The sequence below is a fragment of the Mus pahari genome, chromosome 16 (genome assembly GCF_900095145.1).
Source record: "Mus pahari chromosome 16, PAHARI_EIJ_v1.1, whole genome shotgun sequence".
Classification (NCBI taxonomy): domain Eukaryota; kingdom Metazoa; phylum Chordata; class Mammalia; order Rodentia; family Muridae; genus Mus; species Mus pahari.
This window is the reverse complement of record NC_034605.1, coordinates 1023965-1029672: the sequence shown is the minus strand read 5'-3', so window position 1 is coordinate 1029672 and position 5708 is coordinate 1023965. Positions and strand designations below refer to the sequence as shown.

Sequence of the window (5708 nt, the reverse complement as noted above, 5' to 3'; positions counted from 1 at the left end):
AGCAGGCATGGGTCACCTTTTAAAGTGACTATTTGGGATTTCCACACCTCCACTCTGTCCCCCTGGGTCTGCTCTGTGTGCGTACTCCCAGATGTAGCTGTAGATAGGTACAAGGCCAGGTCCGACAAGCTCTTTATGTGTGTCAGCAACTGTCCCTTCATCAAGAACAGCCACTTAGCTGAAGCAACCAGTAGCAACAATAGCAAGATGTTGAAAGGAGACCACAGTTGGGTAGGAGTCCCATCCAGAGTCATTTACATGCAAAGCTGAGCAGGGATGTCACTGAGGTGAGCTTTGTTCCCTAGAGTTGCCCTTTGGGAAGTCAGCAGCCTCCTCATGCTGGTGGGGAAGAACCAGTCCTTTATCAAGGTATATACCAAGGAGGTTGCCAATGCCATGGTAACTACTACAGTCAGTGGGACCCATCCAATGTGGATAGCCCATCTACATTCAGTTATCCAACCTCAAGGAGCTCAGCACCAGCTAGATCCATCAGGTGCATGCCCTGGTGAGTCTACAGGCTGTGATCTCAATGCAGTTGGGAAACATGGCCTTGGCTGTCTCCACTAAGGTTGAGGATGGCCACGGCAGGCCTGTGTTCCCATGCTCAGGGTCATCATGGAAATCCTCTTCTACTCAGTGCTTCTGGGTATGCTTTATCAGTTTGTTTGTTTGTTTTTTAATTTTTGACACCATTCTCAGAATTATCTCATTTGTGAAGAACAACAAATTCCAGATGCTGCTGTAGCATGCTGACCCGAGATCACACAGTGCTGTCACCGGATGACCAGAGCGCACAAAGCCTGCTGCATGCTGCACACTGACTTTTTCCAAGTTCAGCAGCCTCAAGGTCAAATACAATAACAAGGGCAGACACTACACCTACCCTGGCTTGCCCTCTGGAGACAGCCAGGACTGCTGGACCTACCCATGGCTGCAGGCATCTGCCTCTCTGTTCCTAGCATCCCCAGAGTGCTGGCCCCTCTAGCTAGTCTATGTGCAGCAGTTGAAGCCATGGCTGTCCACATGGCCATCCTAGGCCTGGCAGGAGCTGGGAATTCCATCCTGCTGGTCAGCAACCTGAACCCTGAAAGAGTCACACCCCGAAGCCTCTTCATTCTCTTCTATGTCTAAGGCATCATGCAGCGAGTGACTGTCTTGTTCCATAAGGAGAACACATTGGTACAGATGGCAGTTGGCAGGCAGGCCCAGCTGGTCATGAGCCACCTGAATAGACACAAGCTGCAGGGGAAGTTGTTGCACATCACCATGTTTTCAGAGCACCAGAATACGTAGCTGTCTTGTGAGGGATGGGAGGACAAGGGTCCAACTGAAGACTATGAGACCTACGTACAATACTGCTTCAAGAAGGTGGGCCCAAGACATTTCAAAACATCTTCCCACCCTCTGCTACCATGCATGTCTCCAGTCTCTCATCCATGGAGTCCAGGGAGGACCTCAAAGGCCTTTCTTCTGTGCCAGTAGCATGATGAAAGTCTTTGGATTTGGGAAAAATAGCACTGAAATCTAACCATGCCATGCAGAACATGACTTACTTCCTGTTGTTTGCTAAGTTTTGACTGGATTGGAACAGATCTGTTTCCCCTTCTCCCATTGTCCTGGTTTCATTCAGGCCACATCAGGACACTCCAAGAGGATTGGAGACTCACATTAAAGTAAGATTTGGCTATTTCTATTTGCAGGCTATGTAGGAGCACATGGTTTTCTTATCATGAAATTGGACTACAAGCTTCCCTATGCTCTGATTCTTAACTAACCTTTTAAACAGTCCACATCACACTCACATTTTCCAGGAAAAATAATGGCAATAAAGGAGCTGATGAAAGGGGACCCATTTCTCTTCTCAGGCCCATATCTCCACCCTCCACCCCCAACTTCAGCGTAGAAAATAATTTTATTGAAAGAATCAGTTTCCACCGGAGTCTAGGGAGAGGTTAGTTTAGGAGACATTTTGAGCTTCTTGGATAGGAGTTATTTTGTCATTTTTGACATTGCAGAATTATTGTCTTTAATACCTGATGTCTCTCAAACCTAGAATTTACCATTTTACCTGTTTCCCAAGCCTTTGCAGAAATGAGCCCAGGAACTGGTAGAGGCTGCTCTTAAGAAGGCAAAGCATGATGAGGGGTCAGTAGCAAGACAGGGACTCAGGGTAAGGCAGGAGAGGGATCACTTAACCTTCCTGACATACTTTATCTATTTATTTATTTATTCACTTACTTATCCACTTTACATCCCAAATGCAACTCCCTACCTCCCCATCCTGCCGATCCCACCCCCAACCCCCTTACCCTAGCATCGAGTTCCCAATTTTTTGCCTCAGCCTTCTGTGAATAGAAAGTACAGGTATATACTGTCATGCTTGGAGCATGATATTTTAAATTTTATTTGCTTGCATATTATTTACTTTTGTGGAAGTTATATGTTTATGACACACTTGTGTGTATATATTAAATTATATATATGTACATATATATATGTATGTACATCTATGTATATCATCTATCTATCTATCTATCTATCTATCTATCTATCTATCTATCTATCTATCTATCTACAGGTTCTCTCACTGATCCGGAAATTATGGCGTAGCAACTAGCTGTCTCTGCTACCCTACACACAGCTGGGGTTACTGGCACAGGCTGCTGTGCACAGGCATTTGTGTGGATGCTGGAGACCTGGTCTCAGGTTCTCTTGCTTAAGCATCAAATACTTTACCCACTGAGCCATCTCTCCAGCCGCACATCTATTTTGTTTCTGCTTCTTCTTTTTTTTTTTTTAGATTTGTTTATTTATTATATGTAAGTACACTGTAGCTGTCTTCAGACACACCCAAAGAGGGTGTCAGATCTCATTACGGGTGGTTGTGAGCCACCATGTGGTTGCTGGGATTTGAACTCATGACTTTTGGAAGAGCAGTCAGTACTCTTAACTGCTGAGCCATCTCTCCAGCTCCTTGTTTCTGCTTCTTAAAACTATCATACTAATAGAACAAAGGTGATAACTAGTGATGCTGAGAAGTTGTTAAATACCTGCTGGTCATCTCTACGTCATCTTTAGGGAACTCCCTTTCCACATTCTGTGTCCGACTTCAACTCAACTACCATCAGTTTGATGATTGTTATTTGATTTGGAGAGTAGGATATTAATACCTATTTTGTATATTAATCACTTATCATCTATATAATTTTTATTTTTTCTAATTCTATAGACTTCATCGACAACAAACTATAGGCATAGAAGCAACGTATCTCAGTATAATAAAGTTCACATAAGGAAAGCCCACAGCTAACATCGTATTCAATGTCAAAAACACTAAACAGTTTTTATAAGAACAAGAACAATTAATGAGAGCCAGAGTCATAAGGCAAGCCACAAATAGCACCCAAATCAGAAAGGAAGAAGAGAAATCATCCTTTTTTGCAGATAACATGATCATATGTATTTATGCATATACATACTTACATATGATTTTAAATATTCCACCAATACAAACTCTTAGAATTAATATGTGAACACATTAAAAATACAGAATCAGTATACAAAGGTCATTTGTATTTATGCACACTAATGCTGAACTATGTAAAAAGGAAATTAAGAAAATGATCCTATTTCTAGTAATATCAAAATGAATAAAATGCTTGAGAATAAATAAGCAACAATGTCAAAGAATGTACAATGAAAGCTAAAATTTATGATTAAAAATTGAAGAAAAGGAAAGGAATCCCAAGTTAGTGGGTTGGAAGGACTCATGCATGAACACACAAGTAAATAAATGTAAGTAAAAGGTTTAAGGCTCACACCATACTTCCTTGGTTTGATACTAGAAGTGTGGAGTTGGCTTAATAGGGAAATTTACATCATCAGTAGACCTATAAACTAATAATTATAATTTAACAAAATATAATATCCATTCATGATAAATATCCCAGCAGATTTGAAATAGAGGGATATTTCATTATCCTAGTAAGTAAACAGAATTAGTGCATAAAAGCATTTAGATATTGCCTAGTTGTGGAATTGTGTGTGTGTGTGTGGTTTTTTTCCTTTTATTTTTTAATCTCTCTGTGTTTGTGTGCATAGCATGTAATGTTATGTAGAGGACAGAGGACACCCATGGTGTCATTTCTCAGGCACTGTCTACATTATTTTTAGTTTCATTGGGACAGGTTCTATCATTGAACTGGAACTCACCAAGTATGTTTGATTGGCTGGGCAGTGAGTTCCAGAGATCCATCCACCCATCTCTGCCTCCCTACTCTGGAATTGCAGGTGTGCACCACCATACCTGGCTCTTTCTGATGTGGGATTTGGGGACCAAACTCAGGTCCTCAGACTTGCAAGGCAAGCACTTTACCGAATGATGATGCTTTCACAGCATCAGGTGGCAATTCTAAGTTTGGATAAAGCTATAAGGAACAAAAACTACAAACAAAAGCAAATAGTGCCTGCCTGTGGCTGGTTAAACCAGAATGTCTGTCAACATAGCAGCATACTTCGGTGGCTAAAATCCGGTACTGCTACCCTCTGGTGTGAATCCCACAGAAACACAAGCTCTTAGCTTCCAAGAAACACATCTAAGAATGCTCAAGCAGCATGGTGCTACTCCTAAAACTCTGGAAACAGTCCAGATGGTCACCTACAGTAGAGTGAGCTACAGCACATTCATAAGTAAATGCTGCTACAATGGAATGAAGGAAGCTCAAAGTTAACATTAAGGCGAAAAAGAAAGGAGGCTTTACATTATTGGAGACCGTTACAAACATAGTACAACTACCAAAAGAAGTGGTTCAGTGTAACATGTAGGGAAGAGGAAAAATGACTAAGGGACAAGCGAGGACTGCATGCAGAGAGCCAGCATGAGTTATAAAAGCTAACTGCTTTTCTAGTTCATTCTCAGTCACTGAGTTTTTGGTTTTGGTGGTAGATAAGTGCGTGAAAATGTATTTGATAATGGAAGCACAAAATCCAATGCAAAGCTCTGTAGCTTCAGAATGGCTGTTCTAACTGTACAGAAGTTCATTTAGATGTATGGACTTTCAGTCTAGTTAATTTTGATGAGTGTTTTCTTATAATAAGATTTATAAAATATAAGAAAGAAAAATAAAGGCACAGTTAACACCAAACTAAGGCTAACATCATGCTCCTTGGGAGGCTATTTTGACTTCCGGTAGGACAAAGGAGGTGATTTAAGACATGATAACCATTGTGTACAACAAATTCTTGGCAGACTGACAGGGTTCATTGGTACTTACTGTATTTTTCCTTAAGCGGCACATATATTTGATATATTCTTTTGTGGCCAGTATATATTTTCTACTTTTTAATAAAAGAAATAGCTATGTCTTTGCTTTAAGCTATTAGTGATTCGAGAAGGCAAGGTTTCGCAGGCCAGAGGTCTGCATGGCCTCATGTGGACTAATAAAACAGACAGGCTTACAAATATTAAGTGTCCCTCCATGTCCGCATGGCTGGAAGCAGATGAAATAATAAGGCTGAGTCTGTGGATTTACGCTGAGTACAATATTTCTGCACAATATCACACAACCCATAGTTCACTGACCCTTCATATTGGCATCATGATTGCAACAGAAGTGGACCCCAGCTCAACCAGATCCAAAGGAGTGAACCAGCGGGAGCAGGGAGGCCTGTGCTGTTCTTAACAATAACATCTATCAAAAGTCGAG

The 5708-nt window shown here is 41.3% G+C and overlaps 1 pseudogene; it reads left to right on the top strand.

Annotated features, from left to right (window-relative positions):
• Nucleotides 1-603: 603 nt before the first annotated feature.
• Nucleotides 604-1490, top strand: LOC110334232 (annotated as a pseudogene).
• Nucleotides 1491-5708: the final 4218 nt, after the last annotated feature.